The 12805-nt window shown below is 41.9% G+C and overlaps 1 protein-coding gene across 2 annotated transcripts in view; it reads right to left on the reverse strand.

Moving 5' to 3' along the window:
- Positions 1-12805, reverse strand: part of SV2B (synaptic vesicle glycoprotein 2B) — a 263857-nt gene that overhangs the window by 82788 nt on the left and 168264 nt on the right. The window lies entirely within an intron of this gene.

Below are 12805 nucleotides of genomic sequence, written 5' to 3' on the forward strand. Positions count from 1 at the left end.
GAACCTGTCACCACGTTTTTGGAAGATGGGATAAAAATAGCGTTAAATAGGGGCAGAGGTGGGCGTTACATTAGTGTGTTTGTTATGCGTTTATTACCCACCTAAGTTGCCGAAATACCTTTGCAAAGTCTCCGTTTTCGCCTGTCAATCAGGCTGGTCTGGTCAAAAGGGCGTTGTCTTCCCCCAGATTTTGCGTAGTTTTCCGTTGGTGGCGTAGTGGTGTGCGCATGCCCAAGGTCCCGAATCCTCTGCCAGGGGATTTAAAAGAGCGCGCTGTTCGTTATTTCATTGGTGATCGGTGGGCGCGGCCATCTTCCTTTGGCCGCGCGTGCGCAGAAGCGGCGCTCTGCTGGCCGCGGCTTCAGGAAAATGGCCGCGGGATGCCGCGCGTGCGCAGATGGATATCGCGGCGGCCATTTTCCTGAAGCCGCGGCCAGCAGAGCGCCGCTTCTGCGCACGCGCGGCCAAAGGAAGATGGCCGCGCCCACCGATCACCAATGAAATAACGAACAGCGCGCTCTTTTAAATCCCCTGGCAGAGGATTCGGGACCTTGGGCATGCGCACACCACTACGCCACCAACGGAAAACTACGCAAAATCTGGGGGAAGACAACGCCCTTTTGACCAGACCAGCCTGATTGACAGGCGAAAACGGAGACTTTGCAAAGGTATTTCGGCAACTTAGGTGGGTAATAAACACATAACAAACACACTAATGTAACGCCCACCTCTGCCCCTATTTAACGCTATTTGTATCCCATCTTCCAAAAACGTGGTGACAGGTTCCCTTTAAGCTAAGCCCCTATCAAAGTTAATAACAATGTTACTAGGCTGATTGATGAATGAAGGCAAAGTAGGCATTAAATATAGTAGGCATCCTGGTGTCCAGTGCAAAAAGATGTCAGTGCAAGAAAAAGCAAGAGCAAAAAACGGCTTACGGTGCAGAGCAGCATACAATGATTGTGTGAGATCAAGTTTAAAAGCACATGAGGTTACTTCAACAGGAGCTCCGGGGACCCATCACACCCGACGTGCGTTTCACACTGAAATGCTTCATCCGAGGGTCAAGGGTTTTTGTTCTTGCTTTTTGTTTTGTTTTTTTTAACTCTGGCCCTTGTGTAAAGCTTTTCTTTTGGTGACTTGTAATTTTTTTTTACAACAAACACAAAATCAGGTATAAAAGGTGCATAAGTGGTTTCTTTTATATATTTCCTGCCTTTATAAATTCACATTTGCATATTGCTTAAAAAATATTTCACTACTTATGATCATGGCCTTGGTATAAAGCAGAGGTGTCAAACTGCATTCCTCGAGGGCCGCCAACAGGTTATGTTTTAAGGATTTCCTTGTATTGCACAGGTGATAATTTAATCACCTGCACAGAATGATTCCAGCACCTTGTGGAATGCTAAGGAAATCCTGAAAACATGACCTGTTGGCGGCCCTCGAGGAATGCAGTTTGACACCTCTGGCATAAAGGTTGACGGCCATAGATATAAGTGAGAAAATTGAGACTGCAGTGCCTACTTCACAATGACAGGCTCAAGGTCATCCAGTACAATAATCAGTTCCCTGAGTAGCTGTACACAAATCATAGTAATCTTGCTACCATGATTATAAGGACAGTAGAAGACCTCTAGACTGCTTATACACACATATTTCTCATGCAGTGTATATTCGCACATGGCATTTCTGCTGCACACTGTCCACAGTGGAAATGCCGCAGTGAAATCAGCAGCTGTAAATACTACTGTGGATATCATTATGAAGATGATACAGAAAGGCTAGATTCAGATGCCATATTTTTGACTGTATGTGTGCTCAACGGACGGTACAGTAATCCAATAGTGTGCCATGAGGAGAAAATTGCAGCATGCTCTAGTCTGTCCCATAGAAGGCACCTCCTGCTCTCATCTGCTATGCAAAGGTGCCCCCAGAACTGCACACAGAGCAAATCAAGTCTGTAATTTGTAACTGGGAAAGGCCCAAGTTTAGTAATGCAGTGTGAACCTGGCCTCATGCTGCACATTGCTCTGGTACATTGCAAATGAAGAAAAGTGCCGCACTGTCTGTAGCAGCGTACGTGTAACAACTCTGCTGGCATCACTGCATGGCCTCCCATCCCCCACCTGCATTACTCTCAAACTCACTTACTTCTCTTGGCCTTGTTGTGACTTCTCTCTCTGCCAGCTCCATGCTGTGTGCCTCATGTCTGCTGTTTGCTCTGTGCATGCTCTGTCTGTGTGCATAGGGTGGCGGCGCCGGCAACTCCTGTTTCTTATAGAGACTCTGTGCACCTAGCTAAGGTGTCCCTGGCCAATCGCCATGAGGCTTCCTGTATTTAAGACATCCCCACCCATTGGTGGGGGCCTGTGCAACTTACTCCCTCAGTCAGTTCTTTGCTGCTGAGGTGCCAGGCCCTGTCTCGCTTACTCTGTGTCCTGTGTAGCCACCCAGCGGGGCTTTGTACCCTGGCCTATGTCTGCCACCCAGCGGGGCTTTGTACCCTGGCCTATGTCTGCCACCCAGAGGGGCGTTGTACCCTGGCTTGTGTCCATGTCTTTGTGTCTTGTCCGGTTCCTGACTTTGTCTTAGCCTAGTCTTGCTCCTATGTCCATTTATATCCCTGCCTTGGTTTCCTTTCCCTGCTGTGCGTACTCTGTGTCTTGCTTTGCCCTACTCTGCCCTCTGGGTCTTGCTTTACTCTGCTTTCGGCTCCGCTCTCTGCAACCTTGCTTTGCTCCTTGCTCTGCATTCTGTGACCTTGCTCTGCACTCTGTGGCTTTGCTCTCAGCTCTGCTCTCTGTAACTTTGCTCTGCACTCTGTGGCCCTGCCCTGTGACTCCGCTCAGCTCTCGCTCTGCGGCTCCGCTCCTTGCGGTTCTACCTGGCTCTGCTCCTTGCGGTTCTAGCTGGCTCTGCTCCTTGCGGTTCTACCTGGCTCCGCTCCTTGCGGTTCTACTTCTCCCGCTCTTGGCTCCGCCTCCTGCATTTCTGCACTTGGCTCTGCCTCCAGCTCTTGGCTCCGCCTCTTGCATTTCTGCACTTGGCTCCGCCTCCAGCTCTTGGATCCGCCTCCTGCATTTCTGCACTTGGCTCCGCCTCCTGCGTTTCTGTTCTTGGTTCTAGCTCCTGTGCTTTCGCTCTGCATCCGCTCTTGCGGTCTTTATCTACCTATTCTTAAGTCCTCCTGCCTGAACAGGTTCTTACCTGTTTTACATGCCTGCCTGCAGACCGGTCCCTACCGGTTCTTCCAGTGTTCCAGTCTTGTCCACCTGTCCTGCCAGAGAGCCAGCCGTACCTGCCTGCCTACCAGAGAGCCAGCCGTGCCCGCCTGTCTGCCTGAGTGCCAGCCGTGCCCGCTCGCCTGTCTATGTTCCGTTCCCCGGTGGGATCAACAGCCACAGCCAGACACCACCCTGGAGTGGTACCTGGTAGCTTCCTATTGCACAAGTCAGCAGAAAGCAGAGGGTGGTTATAAATGGTATAGTCTCTAACTGGGTTGCTGTGACCAGTGGGGTACCGCAGGGGTCGGTATTGGGACCTGTTCTCTTCAACATATTCATTAATGATCTGGTAGAAGGTTTACACAGTAAAATATTGATATTTGCAGATGATACAAAACTATGTAAAGCAGTTAATACAAGAGAAGATAGTATTCTGCTACAGATGGATCTGGATAAGTTGGAAACTTGGGCTGAAAGGTGGCAGATGAGGTTTAACAATGATAAATGTAAGGTTATACACATGGGAAGAAGGAATCAATATCACCATTACACACTGAACGGGAAACCACTGGGTAAATCTGACAGGGAGAAGGACTTGGGGATCCTAGTTAATGATAAACTTACCTGGAGCAGCCAGTGCCAGGCAGCAGCTGCCAAGGCAAACAGGATCATGGGGTGCATTAAAAGAGGTCTGGATACACATGATGAGAGCATTATACTGCCTCTGTACAAATCCCTAGTTAGACCGCACATGGAGTACTGTGTCCAGTTTTGGGCACCGGTGTTCAGGAAGGATATAATGGAACTAGAGAGAGTACAAAGGAGGGCAACAAAGTTAATAAAGGGGATGGGAGAACTACAATACCCAGATAGATTAGCGAAATTAGGATTATTTAGTCTAGAAAAAAGACGACAGAGGGGCGATCTAATAACCATGTATAAGTATATAAGGGGACAATACAAATATCTCGCTGAGGATCTATTTATACCAAGGAAGGTGACGGGCACAAGGGGGCATTCTTTGCGTCTGGAGGAGAGAAGGTTTTTCCACCAACATAGAAGAGGATTCTTTACTGTTAGGGCAGTGAGAATCTGGAATTGCTTGCCTGAGGAGGTGGTGATGGCGAACTCAGTCGAGGGGTTCAAGAGAGGCCTGGATGTCTTCCTGGAGCAGAACAATATTGTATCATACAATTATTAGGTTCTGTAGAAGGACGTAGATCTGGGGATTTATTATGATGGAATATAGGCTGAACTGGATGGACAAATGTCTTTTTTCGGCCTTACTAACTATGTAAGTCTGACCTCACCATCAGAGGCTCCAGCGAACACCTAGGAAGCTACTTAGTTACGCCCTTCCCAGGGAAGTTTGGTCTGTGGTCCAGTGGGGCCACACCCCCGCACGCCCGCGCCAACCAGTCTGGGCGCGAGCGTGACAGTACACAGCATAAATTGTCAACTCTCGGATATTAAAATTCAGCACAGGACAATTTACAAAGCATCCATCCTCAGCAAAGTGTAAATGGAAATACTAAAAATGTCATGCACAATGCTGGTACCGAAAAATGTTGCAGATTTTCAGCAGATTAAAAATACAATATGTTTGTGCCCAGGGGGAATGTAGCCTAAATTTGTCTTGTTTTGTCATTTTCACATGTCTATAAATTTAGTTTTGTAAACCAATCTCACTGCTAGAACATATACTGTATCTTGGTACCGTGTTAGCCAGTGGATGCCTATGAAGTCTATGTCTGATGAAGGGACCTGAGTAGTCTCGAAAGCTTGCAATTTGTTATCATCTTTTCAATCAACCACTGAGGACTCTCAATTCTAAATATTTTTCTATCTACTGGCTAACACGGTACCAAGATATATATCTTTCCTGTACTGCTAGAACAAAAATTTATGTTCTGAAACTGAAAGGTCTGTTGCAAGTGGTGTTCTTATATCAGAGGTGTTCTTTTATCAGAGGTGTTCTTTTATCAGAGGTGCTCTTATATCAGATGTGTTCTTATATCAGATGTGTTCTTATATCAGAGGTGCTCATATCAGTGGTGTTCTTATATCAGAGGTGCTCTTATATCAGATGTGTTCTTATATCAGAGGTGCTCTTATATCAGAGGTGTTCTTATATTAGATGTGTTCTTATATCAGCGGTGTTCTTATATCAGAGGTGTTCTAATATCAGAGGTGTTCTTATATCAGCGATGTTCTTATATTAGATGTGTTCTTATATCAGCGATGTTCTTACATCAGAGGTGTTCTTATATCAGCGATGTTCTTATATCAGTTGTGTTCCTATATCAGCGATGTTCTTATATCAGAGGTGTTCTTTTATCAGCGCTGTTCTTATATCAGAGGTGTTCTAATATCAGAGGTGTTCTTATATCAGCGATGTTCTTATATCAGAGGTGTTCTTATATCAGCGATGTTCTTATATCAGAGGTGTTCTTAGATCAGCGATGTTCTTATATCAGATGTGTTCTTTTATCAGCGATGTTCTTATATCACCGGTGTTCTTATATCAGAGGTGTTCTTATATCAGCGGTGTTCTTATATCAGAGGTGTTCTTATATCAGAGGTGTTCTTATATTAGCAATGTTCTTATATCAGCAATGTTCTTATATCAGCGGGGTTCTTATATCAGAGGTGTTCTTATATCAGCGATGTTCTTATATCAGCGGTGTTCTTATATCAGCGATGTTCTTATATCAAAGGTGTTCTTATATCAGAGGTGTTCTTATATCAGCGATGTTCTTATATCAGCAATATTCTTATATCAGCGATGTTCTTATATCAGCGGTGTTCTTATATTAGTTGTGTTCCTATATCAGCGATATTCATATATCAGAGGTGTTCTTAGATTAGCGATGTTCTTATATCAGATGTGTTCTTATATCAGCGATGTTCTTATATCAGCGGTGTTCTTATATCAGAGGTGTTCTTATATCAGAGGTGTTCTTATATCAGCAATGTTCTTATATTAGCGCTGTTCTTATATCAGAGGTGTTCTTATATCAGCAATGTTCTTATATCAGCGATGTTCTTATATCAGCAATGTTCTTATATCAGCAATGTTCTTATATCAGCGGTGTTCTTATATCAGCGATGTTCTTATATCAGAGGTGTTCTTATATCAGCGATGTTCTTATATCAGAGGTGTTCTTATATCAGAGGTGTTCTTATATCAGCGATGTTCTCATATCAAAGGTGTTCTTATATCAGCGATGTTCTTATATCAGCGGTGTTCTTATATCAGCGATGTTCTTATATCAGAGGTGTTCTTATATCAGCGATGTTCTTATATCAGAGGTGTTCTTATGTCAGCAATATTCTTATATCAGTGGTGTTCTTATATCAGCGATGTTCTTATATCAGCGATGTTCTTATATCAGCGGTGTTCTTATATCAGCGATGTTCTTATATCAGAGGTGTTCTTATGTCAGCAATATTCTTATATCAGTGGTGTTCTTATATCAGAGGTGTTCTTATATCAGCGATGTTCTTATATCAGTGGTGTTCTTATATCAGCGATGTTCTTATATCAGAGGTGTTCTTATATCAGCAATATTCTTATATCAGTGGTGTTCTTATATCAGCGATGTTCTTATATCAGCGATGTTCTTATATCAGCGGTGTTCTTATATCAGCGATGTTCTTATATCAGAGGTGTTCTTATATCAGCGATGTTCTTATATCAGCGATGTTCTTATATCAGTGATGTTCTTATATCAGCGGTGTTCTTATATCAGCGATGTTCTTATATCAGAGGTGTCTTTATATCAATAATGTTCTTATATCAGCGGTGTTCTTATATCAGAGCTGTTCTTATATCATAGGTGTTCTTATATCAGAGGTGTTCTTATATCAGCAATGTTCTTATATCAGATGTGTTCTTACATCAGCGATGTTCTTATATCAGCGGTGTTCTTATATCAGAGATGTTCTTATATCAGCGATGTTCTTATATCAGAGGTGTCTTTATATCAATAATGTTCTTATATCAGCGGTGTTCTTATATCAGAGGTGTTCTTATATCAGAGGTGTTCTTATATCAGATGTGTTCTTACATCAGCGATGTTCTTATATCAGCGGTGTTCTTATATCAGAGATGTTCTTATATCAGAGGTGTTCTTATATCAGCAGTATTCTTATATCAGAGGTGTTCTTATATCAGAGGTGTTCTTATATCAGCGGTGCTCTTATGTCAGGAGTCTTCATGTCTTTCATAAAAGAGCTGCATGTCTAGTGCCATTTTTCCCAGTCAAAATTACTGTATGCTGATGTTTGCCAGGAATCAATGGGAAAATCTTAAGTACAAATGCTGCATTTTATTTTGTAGATTGGCATTTTATGTGTTTATTCTCTTTTTGTTTTATTTATTTATTTTTAATTGTAGCCTGCTCTAGGTATTATTGGAGCAGTTTCCATTATTTTTCTACCAAAGTCTTTTTGTTTGTTTGTTTTTGTGTAAATTTGCGTGCATTCTTGACATTGCCAATCTTGTGATTCTAAAAGGAATTTAATAGTCACATGATCTATGAATCATGTCTAAAAAAAACCCAAACCAAATAGTGCAAGTACTAAGATGAAAAATAATTATAAAATGCACCAAAAAAGTAAAGTAAAATGTCAGGGAAAAAAGACACATGTAAAAACACTGACATTTTGTTTGTTTGTTTTTTGCCCCAAAAATATGTGTTAAGGTAGCCTTACACAGTTGATTAGGATACAGTAAAAGGTTTGGGACCAGCCCAGCATGGGAGTAGCCTTGTTAAGCAAAAAGGAAAGCATTCTCCTGGTTTAGTCAGTCTGAGTTAGAGAGATGTTTGTGTGTTGAAGTTCAGGTGGCAGTGGGCTGGAGGCATGTGGAGTACATATCCTTCTGACAGCATGATGTCGTACCAGATTTCCAGCAGACATTTCTGTAAAGTTGTGGACCTATGGCCCGAACTAGTCACTGGGAAGTGTGCCTTATTTCCTTCCATACAGAAAAAGTTGGGTGAGGAAATGTGTGAGGAAATATAGCGGATCTCTAAGGATTGGCAGCAGGCCTGGTCCAGTTTACCTAGTTGAAATGGCCAGTAATATGCTAAATCATAAGTGCAGCTCAATGACACCGTATAAAAAAAATCACATCATGGGTTTAGTTAGAGCTAAAAATTATCTGGATCTTTTGAAATTCAAATTTGCCAGCTTTGCTGAATTTTCCCCCAAAATTTGATTTGAAATGAATATATTTGCACAACTCTCAGTGCTAGAAAGCTTGTAATTGCTTGGAAAATTCATGTGAAGAAGGGGAAGTGAGAGAGAGGACCTTTCTGACCATAACAGCTTACAATTTACAGGAGAAAGAGTAAGAGAAAGAGACAGAGAGGTGACACTGCTAACCATATGACCTTACACTGTACATGAGAGAGAAAGAGAGAAAAGACCATAAGAGCTAAAACTCTGTAGGATTGAGGGAGAGGGGACAACGCTGACCAAAGAGCTTATGTAAGGAGAAGACCTGGATCAGGCATACCTACTCTGTGATGGATCCGGAACTATCACCCAGGTTGCACGAAGGAAAGCATAAGTCCCCGGATCGACCTTTGCACTTGGGAGTAAAGGGCGTGGCTAAGTTAAAAGAGCTGCAGCACACGGGAAATCAGTTAGTCTTAGCGGGAACGTGCAGTACGCAGTAGGGCAGTGTCATAGCTTCTACTGTAGATCATCCAGACAGAGCAGGCCCCAGCCACAAGGGTCTGAGAGCCGTGACCAGACACTGCCGACAAAGACGCAGGTCCCCGCTAACATCGCTGATCGTGAGAGACAAACCCTGCAATCAGGACATAGATACGCGCACGCACCGACGGGGAAGCGGGTCACCCGCCGTGAGTGGTTTTCCGTTATACCTGCTTTCAACCGATTAATGTCTCTGGACTCATAAGTTAAAAGACTGTGTTCTTCCCTGCTCGTCATTTCTCAACCCACTGATCAGCGACCGGACCACGAGGAATCACCACCGCCGCCAGGATCCAGGACACCATCTTCTCCAGGACTACACCGAACCCCTTACAAACCACGGCCTTGGCGCCAATGATCACATCCCGAAAACTGCGTTCTGACGTTGTCAGACTGGTAAGTTTTGCTATTCTTGAGCTTTCTACCTTATCCTTTACACCTGTTTTCCCTGAGTTCCAAACCTCTTGTTCAATTATACTGTTTTTACCATTTTCTCCCTGCAAAGGAGTATACCTGTTAAAGTAAACCCCACGTTAACCCTTGCTCTGCCTCCGACCCATTACTGCATCTTGCAACCTGCTCTCTCGTACATTCTACAGGAGGAAGAGAGAGGACCCCATTTACCATAAGAACTTACACTGTACAGGAGAGAGGGACCCAGATGACCACAATGACTCTGCAATACAAACTGTGCTCCACTGGAAACTGCTGATCTATGGTACTGACCACGACTGTACAAGGTATAATAATCTGTAAGATGTCATAGCTGCAGGGCATTATGGGGAGGCCCGAGCGGCAACGCAGAAATACATTAGCCCGTTCTCTGAAGCTTCAGCAGAGAAATAATGTCGGGCAAGTCTGTTTCGTTTTTATTTTTGTTGCTTATATTTTTTGGGAACCACGAACAGAATCTCAATGTGTTTGAATTCCCATGAACCCACAATTTTCAGGAAATTTGTCTCGAACGCTAGTTAGAACCCATAAAAGCTTTATCCACACTAGTACTTATCTCTTTATAATTCTATTATGTCACTTTTACTTCTGTCACTTTCGAAGAATAAAATTTCCATTAATGATGTTAGTTGATGTCAATAAGCCTTCATTCCACTAAGATTCCAATAACTCAATAATTATTTTCAGTTCAAGCCCGGCATATTTTTACTTACCACCACACATTCTTTTCAATCTTCTACCTGTTTTAAGTTTGCTATTTTTGTGAATTTTTTCACTACTGACTTCAGTAGGATGAGACAAAACAGAAAAATGTGAATGAAACACATTCTGGGGCTATTTTTAATTTGACTCTAAACATGTGGACCTTTGTGGGACTTGTCCTGTTAACACCTCACTTTTAGATACATTTTTCATTTTATGTTCCTGTAAATGAACACTGTCATAGAGAAAAATTGTGAAATCCATAAAGAAATCTCCAGAGAGGGGACGTATCACCCTCACATTGAACATATGTGATTAATTATAACTGGGGAAGTGAGGAAGAACTGACACTTCAACCTGCATTGAAGTAGGACCTCCTGACATGAACAGCAGAGATCTGCTTTGAAAACCAGCCGTCAAGAATAGGTTTGTATACTCAGAGACGGAGAAGTACACTCCCGAGGCAAGAGCTTCCTCTGTTCAAAGGAATTGTCTTAGACTTTCTGGAGCCAGTGGTTAGTGATCAATGTTGGAATTTGCATCGATCCAATATTTATGGTAGATATATTTTTTGCATAGTAGCGAAGGAATGAACATAACGCATTGACTTAATACATCCAATTTAATGCCAGAAAGATGGATGATGCTATCCATGCCATGTTTCATCTCTAGAGAAAGGTAAAATTGTGACAAAAAGCATCAGGATAATATCTCCTGCCTGGGACCTCCATGGGCGAAGATATCCTGGAATTTGGAGATCTCAATCTTTTAAAAGACCTAGCACATCCCACAACCAGCCCACATATATATATATATATATATATATATATATATATATATATATATATATATATATATATGTTATTGTGGAGTTTGGCAGTGACCATACCTGGGGCTATATATATATATATATATATATATATATATATATATATATATATATATATATATATATATATATATATATATATATATACACTTTCCATGCTTTAGAATCGGAGGTGTATTTACCATATGCCCAATGCGAGTTCCCCAATAACCGGCCTAACAGTGGAAACAGACTCGGCCTCGTCTATCACTTGTCAGTCAATTTTGTAATTGTCCTCATGATTGGAGGCAGCGGAGTTGTGTCCCTGACAAACTGGCGTCAGCAGTGGGATCTGCTCGACTCCAGCTGCTGACAAATTGATGACAGCGGTGGGATCTGCACAATATCTTTGGTGTTATCCATGACAAATACTCATCATCAAGTAGCAGAAAACATTCACAAAATATATGAACAAATGATCTTTCCTCAGACTTTTTCCCTTCAATAACATTGCTTCAATTTGTTTTTCCATTCCAACTGTGAGCGAGCGGTGTAAATTATGTAAGACAATCTCTTTTGTGTGCTTGGAAGTTCTTCACAACTATTATTTGTGAGCTTTTTAAGAACTTAGAACATTTTCGGCATGGTGCGCCTGCATTATATAGAAGGCGAACTGAATGTTTAAATATTTAAAAGGCAATTCTTAAAATGGAAAGAAATTATAACTAGAATAGTATGGCAATTGCATCTTGGATTGCACAAAAGAATCAACCTCCATTCATTCTTACGTAATCACTGGAAAATGTGCTTCACTTGTGCTCCTGATGAAGAGAAATGGATGAATACATCCCCGGAGACACAAATTATTCAGCATCAATCTGCCTGTAACGAATAATACATACACAGAGCACTTAATATTTCTGCCCTGTACAGAATGACTAATGATTTAATTGCTTGCAGACTTTTTGAGGCCTTGATTCTATGTCATAATGTAGCAAATAGGCATCTCTTTATAGCTCTATTATAGAGATAGATGGGATATGGGGAAAAAATGAGTGTAGGCAGGGCGAGGCATCTGCCTATGGCACCATTAGACCTGAGACGCTGGGGTGCAAATTAAGAATAATAACTCATGTCCTCCACAGCAGCTCAGCTCTATGTCTGGTTATATGGGTGTGCTGGGCTCTAGTGAGAGCTTCCCAATACACTGCAGACAAGGGCTCATTGGTTAAGGCAGAGCCTGTCACACATCTACTGCCTGGATCTGAGTGACAGGCACAGAAAAAAGCTGTGAACAGCAGTGTCTCATCCCCGCACAAACTTAAAGAAGCCCTCGTCCTCTCATCAACAATTTTACCCTCTTAATATATTGCTGTCACTATATTATATAGCACTGTGCAGTTACAATTGCTCATTTTGCCCTTCTATAGAGATAATTATTACCCAGATAATTATTTAATTAATTTTTCTCAGCTCCATGGCTCTATGTAGAAACAAGTCTCTTTTCAGTGCAAAAATCCCAGCTCCTCTTTCCTTCCCCCCCCAAAGATTTTTTGCAGTATCTAATGACTCATAAAGGAAAAATTGACCTCCTGTTTCTACATAGAGCTTATTAGGATTCATCCATCTCTGTACTGTAACAATCTGTCTTCACTTAATATAGATTTTTCCTGTAAATTGAAAATTTTTAAACAGAATGATAAGTTCTGACGTAGAAAAAAGCAGATTTCTCTGAAAAGATATATTGCAGAGTTGTTTATTTTTATGTGTACTATTGATTTATGAAATAAAAATGAATATGACTATTACTCTGTAAGAAAAGTGTTTTAACTTCCTGATGAACAGTTTACCCCTCCAAATTAGCCCCCTCTTACATAATACAGGCTGT

The sequence above is a fragment of the Ranitomeya variabilis genome, chromosome 5 (genome assembly GCF_051348905.1).
Source record: "Ranitomeya variabilis isolate aRanVar5 chromosome 5, aRanVar5.hap1, whole genome shotgun sequence".
Lineage (NCBI taxonomy): Eukaryota > Metazoa > Chordata > Amphibia > Anura > Dendrobatidae > Ranitomeya > Ranitomeya variabilis.